Consider the following 23,304-nt stretch of genomic DNA (forward strand, 5'->3'; position numbering starts at 1 on the left):
ACACTAATAGCTAAAACAGGATTTACACGGGTTCACAATTGCACTCTGTCTTTTTATGCATAAGTATGGTAATACATAGTATCTGATCTTTGAGGCGTCACAATTACGTACTAAGCTGTAATATCCATGGTGAATACACGTACGTGCTACTCCGTGGGGGTTATTTGTTTTTTCTGATAAGCTCCGTGTTAGTTTTCTTACTGTAGTTGCACCTTACTGTAGTTGCACCTTACTGTAGTTGTACCGTACTGTAGTTGCACCTCACTGTACTTGTACCTTACTGTAGTTGTACCTTTCTGCAGTTGCACCTTACTGTAGTTGCACCTTACAGTAGTTGCATCTTACTGTAGTTGTACCTTACTGTAGTTGTACCTTACTGTAGTTGCACCTCACTGTACTTGTACCTTACTGTAGTTGTACCTTTCTGCAGTTGCACCTTACTGTAGTTGCACCTTACAGTAGTTGCATCTTACTGTAGTTGTACCTTACTGTAGTTGTACCTTACTGTAGTTGCACCTTACTGTAGTTGCACCTTACTGTAGTTGCACCTTACTGTAGTTGTACCTTACTGTAGTTGTACCTTACTGTAGATGCACTTTACTGTAGTTGTACGTTACTGTAGTTGCACCTTACTGTAGTTGCACCTTACTGTAGTTGTACCTCACTGTAGTTGCACCTTACTGTAGCTGTACCTTACTGTAGTAGGACCTTACTGTTGTTGCACCTTACTGTGGATGCACTTTACTGTAGTTGTACCTTACTGTAGTTGTACCTTACTGTAGTTGTACCTTACTGTAGTTGCACCGTACTGTAGTTGTACCTTACTGTAGTTGTACCTTACTGTAGTTGCACCTTACTGTAGGTGCACCTTACTGTAGTTGCACCTTACTGTAGTAGGACCTTACTGTAGTAGGACCTTACTGTAGTTGCACCTTACTGTAGTTGCACCTTACTGTAGTTGTACGTTACTGTAGTTGCACCTCACTGTAGTTGACGCAAGGATCTGGAATCTTATCTCAGTAATATCCCGTCAGACAAAAACAAAGTATTCCGTACAATGTATCATGTCCGATATGGATGCTAGTCGTCCAGTCTGGATAGTAAGGAGGTATCGCTGAAATGAAGTGTGAAATATTTGCTTCAAAAGTCTCCATCCAAATCCTTATAACACTTGTTATGATTTTCTCCAATGACGCCGCACAAATCCTATGCTTAGTATGTGAGGGAGATGCTTTTCACTGACATTAATTATACTTTCACTGGTATATCATGTGAAATTGGTTGTGATTAAGTAAGTAATTATGGTTGCGGGCATTTTGCACACAATCAGAAAACGACACGTGGCCTTAAACGTGTGCACTTTATTTATTTAAATATATTTCAACTTACGAAATGTTTTGACAGGTAAATACCACTGCACCACGTAAAGTGTTAAGTCATATGATATAGGAGAAAGACCAGCATGCATTCCAGGTATTTACCCTGTATGTTAGCAAACACCACCTATTGGATACAGTGTGAATTTTGATGAAGAGCCGCATGAGATGTACCCGTTTGTGTGTGTCCCAGTTTTACGGTGAAGACGGTATAACGTCCTGGTTGTCCAACATGGCGGTTGTGTGGATATTAACTGTCTTCCTGGTGACATCAGCTTGCTGGATACAGGTTGTATTTGGTGAGTAACACATAATTATTGATGGACTCTTTTCTTTGTGTCAATCATCGTAATGATATATCCATATTGTGTTTCATTGTTGCCACTCAACACACTGCTTTTACTAAGACAGTCACTGTACAAATAATGGTTTACGTCAAGGAGGGTAGGTGTGTGGAACATGGTAACGTGTGCTGTATGTATTTTCTGTATATGAATGTAACATACACCTCAGTCTAGGGTTGCGCAATAAAATAGGGTTTACCGGTATATACCGATTCAGACATAAAATAGTCACGTATTACGATTCCCTGATCGAAAACCGGTTTCTCCATATAAATTCGGAAAACGTCGTAACACCTCGGAAATCTTCGGATATGTCCGTTCCTTCACCGAGAAAGCAAGTTAAGTTCGGTTCAAAGTGTTCTTAATTTTTGTTCAATATTTTGGATCTGGATGTTATGAATATTTCCTCATTAATGCTCAGTGATCTCAGAAATGTCCTGACCACGTTAAGTTGGTTTCTTAAAGTGGAGAAACCGCTGTGTTGATGTTAAATTGTTCTTTTCCTAGTTTCTTTCATTTTAGACATGATTAAAAGTTTTTATTAAAGTCTAACCAAGCATAGTGGCTTTGTTGCATTTTTGCTCGATGTTAAGTATTTTTTGTGAGAAAAATATTCTTACAATATATTGCAGTACGTATCGCAATATGTGCTTTCGAATCGCAGTATGACAATTCTCTGCAATACCCACCCCTAGTTCTGACAAGATTGGATTGCCCAAGACAACTACTAACACAGATTATCATGGGCTATCATGGGCTATCATGGGATATTAAGGATGTAATGTAATCATACTGAAACAGCTTGCAGGTGATGAGTGTCCAATCATTACGTTATTTATGCCGACCAACAGTTATTTCGATCTACAAGATCTTCAGGTGTAGTATCGTTGAGGACAACAATTTCTGGTGAATTACAGACCATCACATTTGCACATGGTCGTTACACAGCTTTACGAATTCACAGTACCAAAATGAGTATGAGATATTTAGGAGGTTTGAAAACCAGAGGTATATATTAAAATTATAACAGCTCTAAATTTTTCACTTAAAACCTCACGCTTTTCGTTCGGTTTTAATATATAACCAAATATATGACGAAATTATAATAGCTCTAAATTTAATTTAAAACTGATCGCATACCGTGGGGTATTAAATGAAAAATTTAGAGGTATTATATTTTCGTTACATACCTCTGATTATCACAGTACGTTTATCTCCATTCTACCATAACCGCATGATTAAGATTTTAAAACAAAATACTGTGTCTGAAAATGAGAGGTATATAACGTGATTATATACCTCTTAATAACTTTGATTACACAGTCACAATCCAATATTGACTGAAATCATGGTAGAATTGTTAGTAATGTCGTCTCATTTGACCAAAAGGTGGGAGCTGAAACGTCTGTCAGGACAGGGGAATGTTGTGGGTTTGATCCAGCAGCGTCACACGGAAAGAAAATACAAAATGGTACCTGGTGTTACTCTAACACCTCAACTCACCTAACCTCTGTTGATTTTTTTTCATGGGCTTTATGAAGTTCACGGATTTTGAACTTCAGTCAGCTCGTTCGTCCCGACAGCCCCCGCCCAGCTCGTCCCTCTACCACTGTTCATTTGTTCGTATGTCTCCTCAGGGTCGTGTCCTGCGGGAATGTTTGGAGATTCGTGTGGCTACTCCTGTCACTGTGGACACTCCTGTAACCAGACAACCGGAGTTTGTGCAGGTGCCTGTGACAGCGGCTGGGTGGGAGGAAAAGGAGGAACCTGTCAAAAAGGTACATCAAATAGTCATCAAGTGGAACGAATAAGGTCATGTTTTCTAAATATACTGAAAGGCAAAAGAAACGCCATAATATTTTGAATAATACTTTAGTATGAATGGAGTACTTGAACCTATGTTTTAAGAACATACACAGGAAATTAAGGTTGAGATAAAAATGTATGGTGGTCGTATAGCCTGTTTTACCTAACAAAGTATTGTTGACATTGAGGTTAGAAATGCTTTTATTTGTGGAAAGGGAAGAGTTCGCACAGAGCAAACGTTGAAATCGAGATGCACGTGCTTTGCATTATACATGCCGGCTTGAGTGACAATCCTTATCTTGGTTTCTGAACACAGTAGCTATGGCTAGGTTAACGAGAGGTGTTGATGGACGATATTGGGCGAGTTTTGTTACACTGGTTCGACCACTACATGGTAGAAGCGAAAGATTTGGTGAGTGAGTGAGTGAATGAGCGAGTTATCCAGGTAATCCAGGTATACACATTTGTCAGTAATTCGTCGAGAATTCATAACTGAGATTCAGCAAGGTTTGTCGACATGCCCATGACAGTTGAAACTCAATGGTTCAATCTGGGGACTAAACTAGGATCAAATATGAAAACATGGCCTATGGAAGATACGCCTCTGAAAGTTAAAGCATGGCTTTGTAACAGTGAAGCAGGTAACCCAGCGTTATGAGCACTACGCACCTATTCGAACGTAATCTCCGTTCTCGTTAACTGAGGGAAAGTTTGAGTGAAGTTATATGAATGTCTTTTTAAGGCAACTCTTCAAACTGAAACGCTATCCGTTTTCCTGGAATTGTGCTTCTTTTCTAATCATACTGCCAACGCCTTAGAGTATAATGTAGTGTTATATATCCCAATAACAGAAAACGTTGCCTATGGAAGACAGACCTCCTCCCCTACACAACTGTGGTCAAATAGCTATTCTGCAGACAAAGCTGTAGATGGGAACCGTGATCAGAATGTATGCCATGGCTCCTGTTTCAACACTCTTGACAACGTTGCGAGTGTGTGGAAAGTGGACATGGGAGACAGTTACAGGATACATGATATCAGGATATATCATCAGCAGTCTCGTAAGAATATTACGCAGTGACACAGTGATGTCACCAAAATACAGTTTTATTATATTATGAGCTCTCAGTGTGTAACACGTCATATTTCCCATGTGATGACCAGCTCTAGAACAGAGCCATTAATTGTTATGAATGTAATGCTCGGATCATCGTATTAAGTAATTTAAATTCGTTCCAGAATTTCACATTTGATATAATGTCACCCACTGAATTATCTGGGCGGGAATGGAACACAGGCACAGTTTCAGGGATATCGATAAATTGTTTGCTTTCGTCTCTTTGCTTCATCAAAATTACCATTGAATGAGAAATGCATGTATTTTAATTGAGAACCATTTCAGATCTCACCAGAATCCGCACAGCTGACATCTACTTGAGTAACACCAGTGCCACACCCAATGTCCCCTGCTACTCATTTCCCTCCACCACTTCAGTCACTGGCAACGGCATCTACGACGTGGTCTGTGATGGAATAGGGAGGCACATCATCATCATCACTGATCCCACACACTTGAATCTGTGTGAAGTGGAGATTTATGGTATGATTATACTCTTTTAGCTTTTTGCTTGTCCGTTTTAGGAACATCAACACACCCCCCCTTCCCCCCAAAAAAAACCAAAAAAAACCACCAAAAAACCAAAAACAAAAAAAACTTGTCGAAAAGACGAAATGTGTGAAGAATAGTCATGGTGTTCTGCTGGTCTCTGCAACTGCTATTGTGAAACCATAACCATTCTCTCACATGTCAATAGTTGGATTTACGAAGCATAGTTAGTTACCTGTTTTGTAATTTTAACACAATTAAATTTCCAATACTCTACAATTACTCGAAAATACTCTCCAATTAACACTTGTCAGAGGGGTTAGGCGGCTTACTTTGTGTAGTGACGATTAGGTGCCTGACTTTGACGGTGTGGCTTCGAATCCCGAATGGGACTCAACTCAAAAAAGTACTAGAATTTGTGCTTTACTAAGGATGCGTAATCCCAAATATAACATATGCTCTATACTCTAACAAAATAAACTTGACATGGGGATAATTTGAATTTTAGGGAATTATTGATACAAACAAATCCATGCTGAATCCCAACGTTTGGAGGAATGGTTGCCAACGACGTACTCTACATAGCATGCGATTGCATTACGTGATTGTGTACCACTAAGAGCTGAATCCTATTACTGTAGGCTTTAAAAAAACACATCAGCGGTACTCCACATACATTGCTTTAAGCCACTATGATAGACGACAAAAGAATGCCAAGACTGACAGAAGCTCAACGACACAACTCTATCCCAGGAGCGGCATCGCAGCAGGAGGTGGTAACGTACTTCGGCATGTTTAGGTAAACCATTTCAATCCTATGCACCCGATACAACAATACTTGGAGTATTAATGACAGGTCCAAGCCATGTCGATCTAGTGTTACCACCGCCGTCCAGGATTACTACATCCGGATGAGCCAGTGTGAGCAATCGGCTACGGGAAGCAGGACTTTTTGCCAGAAGACCAGTTCGATGTAGCGTCTTGACAAGTCTACGTCTACAATCAACGTCTACAATGCTGTAGACAACGAGCGAGATGGCCGTGGGCAAGACGGAGGAAAATTTTGTTTTGAGTCTCGGTTTCGTCTCAGACGTGGTGATGGATGTTCACATGTATACAGACGTCGGAACGAACGTGACAATGAAAACTGTGTATAGCAGGTCGATATAGATTTTGTAGTGAAAGTATCATGATTTGATCAGGTATCCATCATAATGGCCAGACAGCTATTGTGCACGTGGCAGGTACATTGAATGGATCTTGCTTACTTGAAACCTCACGTCGTTCCCTTCGTCAGCGTCAACGGTGGATCTTTCCAGCATGACAATGCTCAATTTGTACATGTTTGCAAGGACTTCCGCCAGCAAAACAACCTTCAGGTGTTACCACGGACGTTTTGATATCCTGATTTGTCCCACCCTGCACATCGGGGTGATGCTCTTGATCGACGCTTGCGCCAGCGTAATCCCCCAGCTCCGACACTACAAGAACTGCACTTCAGCAAGTGTATCAAAACATTCGGCATCCCCCTTCTTGTATGGAAAGTCGCTGCCGAGCTGTTATCGATGCTCAAGGTGGCCCCACCAGATTCTGACATTTTACTCTGATCATGAGACTTTAATAGACGTATGTTGTTTTACCAAACACTTTCTGGATAATCGTGTTTTGAAGTTTGGTAAAGTGATGGTTTTTTGATGCAGCTGAGTAATGATGTCATGTTTGAATCAGTTATATGCCCTCAATGAATAAAGAGAATAAAGAATAAAGAGCATGTCAAAAGCAAGTTTCTTGAAAGAAAAGATATGTTAGATACATCTGCACGTCAAACTGTATTTTTACCCAGTCAGCTAGGGTCTTTCAAAACAATTCCCATATCAAGAAAGGATCCTTGTGAAAAAGCAAAGTTTATTACAAAACCAGGGACATGTGTCTGTGAATCACTTCGTCCGTAATGATATAAGTGTTTGTGAATATAGGAATATGCAATGTCCCACTTGTGGCATCCATTTAAAACACGTAGCTGGGTAAGGCACTTTTTAATCTTTAAACACGAAGTCTAAACAAGGGCAATGCATCGCTGAAGCGTCAAAGTTGAAACTGTGCATATAAAGCTTACATTCTTTACAGAGCCGGTGCAATCCCGACTTCTGAGCAAGCCTCTTACATCTCTCTTTGAAATCTTTGGACTGTTTCTCAGTCCTTTGATAAAATGTAAACACAAAAGGCTCCAGTAGGAGAAATATTGTTATGAAAAAGGAAAATTTGACGGTGGCAAGTCACCCTCTTGTCTAACAGTCTCGAGGAGAATGTTGTGAATCTTTATGCATGTCGTCTTTAAGAGGCATTTTAGAAGTTGAATCTACATGCATGATTCTAAATAAAAAGGGATAAGACGATCACACTAATACTTTCAATATGTGGAAGGAAATTGGCGAAGTCGTGGAAAAAGCAAATCTTCCAGCATTTGCAAGCATTCACACATCAAAAACCTCAAAGATCTACTGATCGGTGAAAGTCATGGAAAGGGATCAATGGGGATTCCATGTTACCTACACTTGGTTTGGATGTTGTTAAAAGTGATAAATCTGTCATACTATCGTGACCACAGCCATGGAAAACGTTTAGAATCAAGAATGTTAAATATCATCCAATTTCCAGTTTGTAGTCCAGGAGTCTTTGGTGATGGCTGCGAAAACTTCTGCCATTGCCTGCAAGCAGTATGTGATCCCGTCACGGGCTTCTGTCCTGGAGACTGTAGACCAGGGTGGAAAGGAGACAGGTGTGATGCAGGTGAGGAGATTCAGCTAGTGGTGTGTGTGCTGGAGACTGTAGACCACGGTGGCCAGGACACAACTGTGATACAGGTGAGGTGATTCAGTCAGTGGTGTGTGTCCTTGGAACAGTAGACTAGGGTGGCCAGGAGACAATTGTCATGCACTAGAGGTGATCCAGTCAGTGGTTCGTATTCAAGATGGTTGAGAGACAGGTGTGATGCAGATGAGGGGACCAAATCACTGTTTCTAAAAATGTACACACTGGTGCAGGAAACATGAGTGCTGCGGGTTGTCAAATTCAGTCAGTGGTGTGTGTCGTGGAAACTCGAGTCCGCGGTTTCCGTTCTGCGGACAGTACAGCTGGGACACCGAATGTACATTAGAAATGAAAATAGTTCTACTCATTGAGAGCCTGTTTGATCATTACGAAACCGGTTTTGGTTTCTGGTTTCTCCTGTTATAAACGAGTGCGTGGTCTTCTTATACATGGTTTCAAAGTGTAACTAGTTTCTAAACGAGTGGATGTTTTCACCATCCGATTTTACAACGTACACCCCAAATGTCTCGACTACTACTATATATGAGGAACGAACTGGATGACAGCATTGCCGAAGGTAATACTTTTTGTCATTTTATCAGAGAATTAACAAATAATAAAGCAAAATATTTGTTCAGATATTTGTGTATTTGTAACCATACTGCTACACGTAATTATATGTATACATTTTCCATAAAATTATCATGTCCAATAGACTGGGGTTTTAAATAATATTTTCCAAGTTCTCAGAACAATGAATGTTTACTTACCTGTCTTCTCCTCTCGTTTCTGCCATGCTTCTTGTGACAGAACGCGAAACCGAAAATGCTGAAACTCACGATGGTGGTTTTGAATTTTCAGAACCCAGTTTTTGAGTAATGCGTCTAAAGGCTAAGTGTGTCAAAGATACATATTGAAATATTTTAATGTCAAGTAATCACTTGGTTCCACAGCTTCTCTTTACAATAGCCATAGTGTAGTTTACATTCAAAGAGCAAATAAGGATTTAAGAAAAATATTCATTCTGTCTTCACTGTAGAATGTGATGCTGATCACTATGGAATCAACTGTATGAAGACATGTGCTAACAGGAAGTGTTCTGATGTCAACTCGTCATGTGATCGTCACAGTGGGTCATGTGACAAGGAATGTCTTCCTGGTTGGATAGATGTGGATTGTACACAAGGTACAACGTGGTATTTAATTCAAAGCAAAGTTTTAATCTACTTCTCAAATATATGCTTCATCACATTACTCGTTATTAAACCTTCCTTGAATATCACACCTTCAAGGAAGTCGACGCTACGATATATCAGGTCCCAGTTTCTCGATTTTTTACTCAAATTTAAATTGTTTCACAATTTGGAACAGCTGAATTTTCAACTCAAGTGCATTATTAAAATAGGAAAGGCCCAACTCATACTTACGTTTGTTTCGAGAAATCGCGATCAGAGCTCATGAACTCACGCGATGTGGGCTTGAATCAATACCTCAGGACATTATGTAAGCTACAGGTATATATGATGTGTCATGTCAGGAAATTGCAGACTTTAAACAATTCTTTATTGTTCAGTTCAGTATAATCAAAGGCCCATATTGTGATCACGCTCTGTTACCCTTCTCGCACCTCTGTGAGCCATTGAGGGAATGTGTGTAATTTGTCTATGTTAGGTGAGATGATTTCCAACAGAGTGTTTCCGTCACAGGATGCAACAACTGCGTCAGTGGACCTGAGTGCAGCATGTCATATGCTCAGTAGAATTCATAATCACTACACTGTGGTCAGCTCCAAGCCATTGCTCATCAGTTTCATGTTTCATGTTAATCGTACATCCCATTCCAAATCGGAGATGCATCCGTTCAACATGTAATTGACTTGTGTATCTATTGTTTAATAATACCAAATGAGACAACATTTCCGTCACAGAATGTAACAACGAAACCTACGGACTGAACTGCAGCATGGCATGCTCGGAAAGGAAATGTAATGGACATTCGTCTTGTGACCATGTGAGAGGCACATGTGTATCTGGATGCTTGTCTGGATGGACTGGCGAAGACTGTAACGAGGGTAACGATATAACGTAGTCCACTTAGACATATACATAGCTTTGTATAGCTGATTACATATATATACATTGAACGAATGAATGTAGGAACAATAACGATGAAATGCGATGCATCAGTCGGGCTCCGACTGTCAGAGAATAAAGCTCCAGTATGTTCCATTACATGCTGCTTTTTTCTAAAATGTGTTCATATTTTTGTTGTTGATGGTAGTTTACCATAATGTATCACACTTCCAAATCTAAATTTGTTTGTATATCACACTTCCAAATATATATTTCTTAGCACAATATATATATATTATTACATGTTATAGACATTTTAGACATTAGTCATTCTGACAGTAGCACCATTCTGGAGTGCCTTTGTGTAATAATTGTAAGTTAAAATATCACCCACTTTCAGGTAAAGTTGAAACAGAATTTGTTGTGTTTTATTTTGAGTAAAGCATCAAAAAGCTAAATGTTGTCAGAAATATAGAATGAAATATTTTAATGTTGAAGAGCGCATGCCATCATTATTGATCTTGAGGTGGCGGAAGAGTGCAAAGCAAATTTCTGTGTATGTTATACAAATGAACATAGAGAATTTCAGGAACTGCATTTATACCCGGAAAGGCTAATTGTTCATTGAGAAGTGATAAATCCGTGCTGTTTGTCTAAAGCACACAATATCAGGTAAATACATGTTTCCATAGCATGTCTCTACAATAACTGTCATCTATATCCACCACTGTGTAGCTTATCTTCGGAGAGCAAATAAGGATTAAAAATATTCATTCTGTCTTCACTGTAGAATGCGATGCTGATCACTATGGAATCAACTGTATGAAGACATGTGCTAACAGGAAGTGTTCTGATGTCAAATCGTCTTGCGATCGTCACAGTGGGTCATGTGACAAGGGATGTCTTCCTGGTTGGATAGATGTGGACTGTACACAAGGTACAACGTGATATTTAATTCATAGCAAAGTTTTAATCTACTTCTCACCTAAATGCTTCATCACATTACTCGTTATTCAACCTTCCTTTAAAATTACACCTTCAAGGAACTCAACACTACGAAATGTCAGGTCCTAATTTCTCGAATTCTTACTCAAATTAAAATTGCTTGGCAATTTGGAACAGCTGAATTTTCAACTCAAGTGCATTATTGAAGTAAGAAAAGCCCAAACAACGTAAGGAATCTTATCCACCAAACTCAAATGCTCTACTATGTTTGAGTTTGATAAAGATTTCACTTCATTCTGGGAACTACCTTTTCCTGCGTTTTCTCCAGTTTGAGTAAAAACTCAAACTTAAGTCAAAACTCACACTTATATATATTTGTTTCAAGACATCGGGGCCAAAGCTCATGAACTTACGCTATGTGGGGCTAAATTAGTACCTTGGGACATTATATAGGCTACACGTATATGTCATGTGTCAGGGCAGACATGGTATTTACGTCGGTAGCCGAAATTGCAAACTTTAAACCATTCTTTATTGTTCAGTTCAGTATAATCAAAGGCCCATATTGTGATCACTCTCTGTTACCCTTCTCGCACCTCTGTGAGCCATTGAGGGAATGTGTGCAATTTGTCTATGTTAGGTGAGATGATTTCCAACAGAGTGTTTCCGTCACAGGATGCAACAACTGCGTCAGTGGACCTGAGTGCAGCATGTCATATGCTCAGTAGAATTCATAATCACTACACTGTGGTCAGCTCCAAGCCATTGCTCATCAGTTTCATGTTTCATGTTAATCGTACATCCCATTCCAAATCGGAGATGCATCCGTTCAACATGTAATTGACTTGTGTATCTATTGTTTAATAATATCAAATGAGACAACATTTCCGTCACAGAATGTAACAACGAAACCTACGGACTGAACTGCAGCATGGCATGCTCGGAAAGGAAATGTAATGGACATTCGTCTTGTGACCATGTGAGAGGCACATGTGTATCTGGATGCTTGTCTGGATGGAAGGGCGAAGACTGTAACGAGGGTAACGATATAACGTAGTCCACTTAGACATATACATAGCTTTATATAGCTCCTTACATATATATACATTGAAAGAATGAATGTAGGAACAATAACGATGAAATGCAATGCATCAGTCGGGCTTCGACTGTCAGAGAATAAAGCTCCAGTATGTCCCATATTTGTGTTGTTGATGGTAGTTTACCATAATATATAACACTTCCAAATATAAATTTGTTTGTAAATATGTGTTAATTAAATGTGAATATTTGAGAAAAATGATGTCAAAGAAAGATGATACTTTTTCGTTGTTATTTTTTTAGAAGTGCTGTTAGAGCTCATAGCACAAAGAAAAGTTTTTACATAATTTTCGTACTACTTTGGAACGTTTGACAGTATTTGTTTAATTGTTCGTCTTTGTTGTAAGCCTGTGACGGCCAACATTACGGAGCTAACTGTATCAAGATCTGCGCCTCCAGACACTGTGTGGGGAATTCGTCCTGTAACTCAGCAGGGGATTGTGACGGAAGATGCGAGGCAGGCTGGACACAGGCCGATTGCACAGGTAAGAATACCATTGATTAGTGAGAAAATACTTCCTTAATAGCTGATTTCCTCAACTATTTTTGATAAATGTGAATCAAGGGTTAATTCTTTTCAATAGCTTCTTCGTTGTGTTTGTCATAATACGTAGGTCATAGTATCTCCTACATAGGACTAAGTATGTCCTACGTAGGTGATATTATCTCCAACGTAAGTCATCCCATTTCCTGCGCAGGATTTGGTAGCTAATATCTCCGGCGTAGTATCTAATGTGTAGTATGACGAATTCACAATGTTAGACAGTTTCATTTAATGCTGACAAAAACACACATTATTTCAGTGGAGCATACATGTTGTCACACAGGTGGATCAGAAGCTGCCCAGTCCGTCCCTGTCGCAGGTGTAGTAGGAGCTGCAGTGGGTGCGGTGCTGGTGGCCCTGGTGATCATCTTGATTGTGCTGCTCATCAGGTCAGTTACTTTGTTACCTCTGAATTTTCCTTTCATATATTTCTAGACTCTATGTAAGTTTGCAAGGAAATGTGTAATGTATATTTAACAGACGAAGACGACAGAAAGGAAAGGGTTCTTCTCACGATGAATCAGTCCTACATGAGACATCACATGTCCATTCCAAGAAGAAGAATCTTCATGGTACGTATTGTAATAAGAATCTTATCAAACATGATTTAGCAAATAAAACGTTTTTATTTATTTTATTAACCTTTTCAGTTTAAAGGGCAGTTGTTAGATCACATAGCAGCATCAGAGTTTGTTAGTGATCAACTCGGTATATATTCCCCTCGGTTATATTTTGTGACATTTCTTGCAATCCCTTTTAGTCGATATACGCGGTAAAGATCAAATTTCATTGATCCTAACTGCTGGGTTAGTGTATATCGGGACGTTTGGATGTAAACCGTTATGAAGTATCAGTACCCACAGCCAGGTTTACAGACGTATAGTTACATATGTGTTGATCAGCAGATCAAATTTGATAACCACGGGTAAAAGATAACAAAGAGCACACAGAGTAGATGAAGACAAATGAACAATGACAATAACAAATCGAACTCATGAAATGAATATATATATATATATATATATATATATATATATATAGAGAGAGAGAGAGAGAGAGAGAGAGAGAGAGAGAGGGTCAGCATAAGGATTAAACTTAATTTGAAGTAGTAAGAAACTGGTTAGGAATTCGTAAAAAATCAAAGATCTATTGCTTGATCTCTTCACATGCGACCTTTAATCGTAGTTGATCAGACCAAGCCCTGTGATAGCGAATATCTATATCTTCTTTTGTGAAGTTACCATAAGTAGATATTTTAAGTCTTGTCAAAATGAATCTGATGGCCTGGAACATCGATAGGGGTGATGTGTTTTAAATTCGGTGATGGGGATATTACACTTGGCCATGTATGTTTCTTTTTTCATGGAGGTTTCCGACAGTTAGAGCTGCGGAGATGTTGAGACAGTGAAGTACGGTGAACCTACTCTTCAACACTCTTGTCCAAACTAAAACAGACCACGCCAATATCAACCTCCTTCAGTATCACCCCACCCTTCTTGTCTGTTATCCAATTATCGATGTGTTACTTGATATCTCCTGCCTGCGGTTATTACAGTTTATTACCAGTCATGCATATATACCCTCTCACTACTTGCTTATGGCTACTACTTTTTAATACGAGTGTAAGAATCTGCATTGCAGCAACGTCGCCAATAAACCAGACCTTGCATTTATTCATAAACTTCTAGAAGATCATCAAGCTAGAGATAGTCATGATTACTAAAAGTAATTGCTAATGTGTATAATGGACACAGATGAAGGAAACACATACATGAATGTTGGATTTGATGAGGAGGTGGAGCCAACTTTATCATCCAAGAAGACACCGACCACTACTGCACATGTAGCTTCAGGGACTGCGCCACTAGTTGGCCATCATGTAGAGATCCGTAAAATCCAAAGTAGGGACAAACGTGACAACGTCGTTGTTAATCGTCCAGGCGACAGTCAAGATCGGCCGGACATGGAAGATGAAGAAGATTACGATGCCCATGCTCAGATAACACCACAGGAAGCACCAGGTCATGCTGACATTAATTATTACAATCTGGGTGATGCCGGACCATGTCATGCTATCCCCGTGACCTCATTTGCGACGCGAGTGCAAGACATGGAAGATCATCCTGAAGAGGCTGAAGAGGAGTTCAAGGTAAGTATTCAGCTTATGTTCATCCTCTGATCTAGAGTACTTCTGACATAATCGGTTATGATCGTTGGTAGTTATGCGCAGATAAAAAATCATCTTTTAGGGACGCTTCGTTTTGAAATATTATTGTATTCTTGTTGAAGATGTTTTGAAAGCACACGGTCAAATAAAAATACCTCGTGATTTCGTTTTACACGTACGTAAATGCAACACGAGCCTCCGGTATCTTTGCGCGTGCATATTTGGATATAAGTTTACCATGTATTTTGAATGAGACTTTGTTTTGATTCCGAAAAGTCACGTTATTTCTTCATCATTGCAAACCCATGAGTTGGGTTATTCAACCATCCCCATGTGCAAACACACAGGTGAGCCCTTTAGTGCACGTAGTGGCATACGTATTATTATTTTGAAGAGTATCAGCCTCTTGTTGGTACCCATGTCTTTTCTTCCTTCCAGCGTCTACCTGATGGTTTCATGCATTCCTATGAAGAATCTCAAAAGGCGAAGAACAAGGGGAAGAACAGGTTCAGGGGATATTACCCATGTAAGTGTAGAGCACTATCTGCAACACACGCATACAATATCTTCTACTATGACATCACTACAACGTTATGTACATGACCTATCCTTTCGTCAGATGACTACAATCGGGTGATCTTGCATGGCGATAATGGTGACACTACCAAGGACTATATCAACGCCAGTTACTTGGATGTGAGTTGCATCTGTATCACATTTTCTCAACGTACACAATGACCACCGTGAATATGTTTTCAAGTGTGTTTGGACTGCAGTTAGGATTGAAGACCTTTCCTGTAAACCTTCCAGATAACTAGAATTCTGTCACAAATGCCGTTTAACCCAGTTAATTCTTGACAAACTGCATATTCATCTGAACATTTTTATATGCACCTTCCATTGTAAAATATTTGAAGTGTACAATATTCGTTTTACCAACGATCTGTTTCTTGTTTTGCTGTCTTCGTCCAGGGTTACAAGAGTGAGAAGCGTTACATAGCAGCACAAGGTAATAGGGACAAGACGTAATAGATAAGGATAAAACGTTATCGTAACATTTACATCCATGGAACAGAATTTAGATGAATAGAAGCTTAGTAAAATTGTAATATATCATCTTTATTTGATCATCACCCGTGTTGTGTTATGACTATACATTTGTTAAGTACTAATTAACAATTCGATACAGGTCCATACAAACCGGATATACTAGTTGACTTCTGGAGAATGATCTGGCAGGAGGGATGCAGCACTGTTGTCATGGTAACGGGACTGATGGAAGGAGGCAAGGTATGACATTGGTTTTCCGAGGTAATGCGACATTCTGGCTTCGTTAAGATTGGGTTATGCTGTAAAAATAATGCTGCGGGTTAGTTTAATTTTACAGGACAAATTAAAACGCGGCTGGCAATATTTATGTGATCCTTTGTTTATAGCTGTAATCTCTGTTATAGATGAAGTGTCTACAGTACTGGCCAGAGAAGGATACTGTGACATTTGGTGACATCAAAGTAACTCTGGCAGCTCGAACACAACTAGCAAACTTCACTATCACCAAGCTGACTGTGCAAAATGAGCAGGTAGGTTTATACTGTGATGCAATGTCAGCTGTGAGTAAACTGTGATGGCTGTATCTAATCTACACAAGTGGTGATTCTAAACGATAATTAGACATCGTTGTAGAGAGGGGGCAAACGTATTAACATTCTGAACAGAGTATACATACATTATGGCTGTCAACAACATCCCTACTTGACTGTTTTGAATTCTCCATCACAAAGCATAAATATTGCAATGTCAAAACTATCAAAGATCTATTTAACAGCGTTAGTTCTCATTTGATCATTGTTTTTAAAAAGAAATTGATTTCATTGTTGAATTTTGAGAAATATGTGTCTGTAGATAGATCTATTTTAATGATTGGTAGTTTAGATTAGTAACTAGAATTGTTAGTGGCTGTTCCCTCAAAGGGGGTTGAAGTATTGTAAAATTATTGTCCTCCTGAGAGGGTACGTAAGTCCCAAAACATTTGATGTAAATTTATGTCAACCAGGTTATTAATCGTAGCATTTATGTTATTTTAATTTTAGCTAGCATTTCATACACTCTTCAGCAGCTGAAGGGATGTTGTAAATCCAGCTAGGGTCCATGCAGGTAGTAAAGGTACTGTAAGTCCCCACGGTCCCTAGTATGGTGATCTGCCTTCGGTTGTTGGAGATCTATAGCCTCTTTTTTATATTGTTTTGTCCAGATACTGATATTAATTTTAACTTTCCACGCTAGTCTTATTGATAATTTTGATATTCTAGTTCTTTTACTGTCCTTGGTTGACAGGTTCTATAATGTACATATGGTCGTTTTCATTGTTGAATGTTCTCGTCACGGTATGGCTGAAATATTGCCGATGTGACGTTAAATATTAACTCACTCACTTACTCAACAACACCCGCCCTTATGTGATTGATAATCATTTATGACTGCAGGAAAGGAAGAAGCGGAATGTCAACCACATGCACTTCACGAGCTGGCCAGATCATGGTGTGCCGGACACTGCTGCCCTGCTGGACTTCATGTGGAGGGTCAAGGTTATATCTGGACACCAAACTCTGCCGGTCATAGTGCACTGCAGGTTCGGTTCTTGAGACGTAATCATTAGCCACTTCAGACGCAAAACTTGAACCATTCGATTCAATGATTTTATATTTCACATCAGTTCTGTAACTTATGCGTCACATTTGGAAATGCCCTCCTGATATCTACAGTAACATATTTTGAAATGCTAATGTCACCTCAAATAGTGTAACCTTTAGTACGTAACCTTTAGCAAGAGCGGTTTGAATTTCTTTGAATCCTACGTTGAAAAAGTGTGATCGAGTGATTATGATGCAGAGGCAGTTTTGATTTGAGCTTTTCAAAAATGAAAGATTATGTGTGCGTGCATCAAAGAATAAAGGTTGGAACTCACATCTGTTTTATTTTAAAATTTCTTCTTCAGTGCTGGTATAGGGAGAACAGGGACGTTCATCACCATCGACAGCCTCGTGGAGCAGGCAAAAGCAGAGGGCGTTGTGGACGTCGTCAGCTTCGTCTCCAACATGAGAGGACAGAGGAAGAACATGATACAGACAAAGGTAAACAATGCAATCATATCTCTTATCGTATTGCAGTTGCTATTAGAACGGTCGTTTGTTTATTGTTTTTATCGTACAAACACTATTATACCCAGGAGCAGTACCTGTTCATCTACCAGGCATTGGCAAGGGCGGTGTCAGAAGGGGACACAACTCTTGATTCCACCACCATTAGTAACCTTGACCTTGGTCAGGTGTTAGATGTTACTATGGGCAACAGGACAGTACAACAACATCTCGAGGTAGGCATACCTATTCACACAAATTCACCTTGTCTCAACTTCAGCTCTATTGTAAAAGAGAAGAAATCATCTACAAAATGTGTTCATCCAGTTAGCGTTGACAGGGTTCGCAAATGCCGTTTGGGATATTCTCTCGTGTATCCATTTACTTTGTAACAATATTCAAAATATTCTATTAAGAAGACTTAATGATTACATTTCATCATTGAAGTAGAATGATTAAGTAATGATTAACTTATCTTCAAAATCGACCTGTGAATATCCAGATTGGTCTTTAGTAGCTCATACCAGATGTGAGAGGCGACTTACATGGTCGAGTGGTCATATTCACTGACTTGGTTCACACATGTCATCGTATCCCAGTTCAGTAGGTTGATGTTCATGCTATTGATCACTGGATCATCTGGTCCAGACTCGATTATTTACACCCCACCGCCATATAGCTGGAATATTGCTGAGTGCAGCCGTGAACTCCAATCAGTCAATCTCTCAATATCTTTAAAATCGATATTTCAGGTTCTACACTGTGGAGGTAGAGGTGAGTAGGGTGATATCTTTCTTGCGACAGTGACATGATGTTATAAATTCTGTGATTTACTAAAACTGTGAAAATATAACGGCATGTCCTATCGTCACGAGAAGTGATGTTCTGCATGGATATCAAAATCTAGACACATGTCAAAGATTCAACTGCGGGACTAGCTTCTGAGTTAAAGTTCACTAAATCCGTTGTATTGCTATAGTTATGTAATATTATATATACAACAATGTGACTTTTTAACCTATTCAAAATCATAACGGTATGTCTTAAGGCCATGAGAAGTGATATTCTGCATACATATAAATACCTGGACACTTGTCAAAGCTTAACCTTAAGGAATAGCCTCTGAGTAAATATTCACATTAAATCAGCTGTATTTACATTTAAGGATATGTCGACGGAGCAGCTGCCATTAGCGTCCCTGTAAGTAGGAAGCATAACACAATATATTCATCTTTCAAATGTTAGTGGCACAAACACTACATTTTACGCGAAATAAATGGTGTATTTTAACTACAGCTAAATGCATTAACAGTTATCAGTTATAAATAGACAAGCCATATAATGCACGGATTGCATATCATTTGTACGGATATCTTTAACTATTTTATTGATAATCATTTCGATTTAACAGTCGTATGCATCTCTGAATGGCTTCTTCCTTATGACGTCTCGTCCAGATAAAGAGGAGATGTGGAGCCAGGTTTACAACAGTGACTCGCACACTTTAATAACCTATGCTGCAGGTGCTCTGGTTAGTAATACTATGTATGTCTGAGCTGATATCTGTAGGAATGATTTGTGTTTTTGTCGCTATCTATGTCCCGAGCATGCATATGCAATACAAACAATATGAACCACATACAACTTTGTGGATGTTTCACAGACCAGATGAAGCTGACAGATTAGAGTTGGGCTCTTTTCCGAGGAATTATTATGTTGACTATAATGAAATAGTGCAGGTGTCTTTCACAGAATAGTTTGGTACATTATGTGAAATGTTTAACTTTGTGATCACATAAGCATGACTGCCCTATTGATTGTTACCAATGTGACGAACGACACATGTATAGATACACGATCGAATTCTAACTCATTTGTAAAATTTCTGTTGTTGACGTGATATAGTCTTCAAAATCTAATTGTTCTTTTAAATTAACACTTCCTTCCAGGATTATATCCCTTCAGTAGATGACCCTGTTTCCACCACAAGGTTTGAAGTGAGGATGTCCAAGTCTACAGCGCTGTGCGATGATATCTTTCTAAACTCGTTGAAGCTGAAGCTAAAGGCTGGAGACTCGTTTAAATATTATCCTAATTATTGTGTATTCGTTAGCTCACGTGTGACAATGCTTTGTAAGATTACAATACATGTTACCAACGCGAACAATTCCGTGTTGACCCTGTGTTGATTTTGGAGGAGAATAGTCTCAGTATCAGTACTGCTGTAAACTGAATATATCTGGGTGTCTAAGACTCGTAACTTGGCGGCGTGTAAGTCCTATCTGTGCATTTGTGCGTGCCGTTCAATTCACCTGAAGACACTCACGACGATGAACATAAACACATTATAATGTAAACAGATTCACAGCGAAAGACGTGTACTCAAGCTATATATTGAACATAACCCTAAACGTCACTGTGCCATTTCAGGATAACGACGACACTACTGTCATTCAGCATTACCACATCATAGGAAGTGCAAGGGACCCCAATTTCAATTTGCTGACTGACAACTTCCTCACGTGGACAAGTGACCCCAAAAGAGGTTTATGCACTGTTGTCATGGAGTATGTAGGCCTTTATGCATATTAATATATATAATGTTGGGGTTGATGATCGGAGGGTTTGAAGATGTAAAGTCAATACCCATTTACATTGTTACCATATCAACATGAGGAGATGTCATACATGTTCACAAAAATGTTATGGAAAGTTAAACTGTGAACTGAACTCCAGTTATTTGGATAATATATGTTGATCACAGATCTGTGGAGGAGTTTCGACTCTTAGTGCTTCTGCTAAACACCGCTAGCAGACTGCAGGACGATGGTAGAGTGGACGTCATTAACAACATGCGACAGCTCTACAGAGGCATTGGAGGTTCACCATTCACCGAGGTTAGCTCAGACATGCACGTGTGTGTCGTTTTACCAAACCTCATATACGAATATCATTCAATATTCCTACTGTCCACATGACTGCATCAGATCTAATATACGGCACAACACAGTTTACCAGTTTGTCGTATTGCTTCATTTAGAGAACTGTGTAGCATGTATGTGTATTCCGTGGACTTGAACAGAAAACCGTGAACAGAGCTTTGTCTGTTTTAACTTGTTGTCAGCTTACAAAAAGGGTGACTGAATATTTGCTCATTTCAACTGTTATTTATATCCAGATTGACGTACGACTCTGTCTGGAGTTTACTCGACGGAGGATCAAAATGCTTGGAGTCTACGCTAACACCTGATCCATATGAAGATTACAGCACCACAGGCTGTACATGTGAACACTATATATATCCTAACATGTACTCAGATCTGACATTTTGAACTAATACAGAAAAAGATGTATGTAGACTTATTCCAGAAACATGTGTCTTAATCCAAAGGTGACTTTTGTTAGCCTATACTACTTGGATTGAATGTGAATGTTGTTGTTTTTTCATTTAATAACTGCAATATAATATTTGCAATTTACTTGAGGCATTGCTACTGTTGCACGAGGACAATTTTAGTGGATATACAACTTGTTTATTCTGGTGAGTGAGTGAGTTAAGTTTTACGCCGCTTTTAGCAATATCACAGCGGGGGACACCAGAAAATGGGCTTCACACATTGTACCCATGTGGGGAATCGAACTCGGGTCTTCGGCGTGACGAGTCTTAACCACTACGCTACCCCACCACCCCTCTTTATTCTGTACAGGCGACGTTTTGACATAGATTCAAAATGCAAGTGGAACATGAGAAGTATCTCATGAGGAATGTTAGATAGTTGCTGGAGTTGAGATACCTCATATCGAAGCTACCAAGTTCGTTGATGGTTGTGACTGCCACGTCTCCATGTGGCGGATGTATGACTTCTTTGATCTACAATGCCACTCCCAGACGCCACTCCCACAATGCCACTCCCACAATGCCGCTCCCACAATGCCACTCCCAGACGCCACTGCTAATGTTTGTGATATTAAAGGACTATATCCTTTTGCTATATCATACAGACCCGTAGTTTTGCAAGTTGTATATATATTAAGAAGGAAATAGGAGGAGGAAATTAATTAAATCTTGGATAACAACTTAATTAGTTTACCTGAACAGCGACGTTTCGTTTGACATTTGTCAAGCAAGGTATCAGGATCTATCGTGAAGTCGTTGTTTCAGTAAAATATAAGCTGTAAATTCCAGGTTCCGACGCCTGTACAACCATGACTTACTTGTATGAAAGTTCATAATCCTAGAAACTAACACTTAGTAGCTTCCCTTGTTGTTCGTAAATGCTAGCCAACAAACAGGCATGTCGTAACTTGTATCAAGGTGTGAGGTGATATTGCAAAACCGAGTATAGTGTATGCATTACAGTTTCTGGACTAATTCACATGTGTGCAGGAGCCAGTTATATCTCGTTAAGGAGAAGACTAGACCACACATACACTCACCCATACACACACACACACACACACACACACACACACACACACACACACACACACACACACACACACACTGTGGATTTCTTTATATTTGTACTGTTTCACTGACAGATTTTTGGACTGTTAGTGACCATTCACCATATGTGGCTAGATGTGTGTGGCGTGGCGTGGCGTGGCGTGGCGTGGCAGGCGTTGTGATAGAAATTGATAAATTCTGCTTAAACGTATGGGAAGAGGGTGTGGGTCATTTTACTTTGCACATATATTTAGAGGGGCGGATGTTAGTCACATTGTACTTGCTTTACCATAACCTTAAAGTACAAGGTAAGTGCCATTCCACCCATCCACTTTTTCATGGTTTGTACAAAACCAATTACACAACCTATTCCCATGAATTTTAAGCATAAAATAAGTGAAAATATGATGAGATACTCGTCCCCCCTCCCCTCTCTCTTTCTCTCTCTTACAATCATTAACACAAACAGTCCCTTAGTTAATGTAGTACTGCTGTAAACTGAAGGACTAAGCGATTTTGACATGACTCAATACATATTCTGAATCATCCCTTTTATGTATTTTACCTTCGTCATATGTAACCGAATAATTAGCAATAGATCCTTCGGACAACTCGTTTTCCTGGTAAAGGATCCGGATCTGTAAAGTACGCTTAATGAGGAATGTAGTCGTGTACCTTTGTTAAATACAAACTTACACTGACATGTGTATACATCTGTATAAACATTTATAACAAGCCTTCACTTACAAACTTCACTTTACTTCCTAGTGATTCACGTTCCACACATATTTTATGCAGAAATAAAAAGTGTCTAATTTTGTTATCTTTGAGTATTTGTTGTTTTTTATTGCTCTGTGAGAGTCGCTATGAAAGATAGTGTCAGTTCACAGTGAGGCCAGGTAATTTCCTAATTACGTTGTTACCACATCTCATGTTGTTATTCCTGTTTGA

The 23,304-nt window shown here is 39.3% G+C and overlaps 1 pseudogene; it reads left to right on the top strand.

The window, feature by feature from the left end:
* The first annotated feature begins 1,440 nt into the window (after positions 1–1,440).
* On the top strand, positions 1,441–23,171 carry LOC137274087 (uncharacterized; annotated as a pseudogene).
* The last annotated feature ends 133 nt before the right edge of the window (positions 23,172–23,304 follow it).

Source organism: Haliotis asinina, chromosome 2, assembly GCF_037392515.1.
Source record: "Haliotis asinina isolate JCU_RB_2024 chromosome 2, JCU_Hal_asi_v2, whole genome shotgun sequence".
NCBI classification, from domain to species: Eukaryota; Metazoa; Mollusca; class Gastropoda; order Lepetellida; family Haliotidae; genus Haliotis; species Haliotis asinina.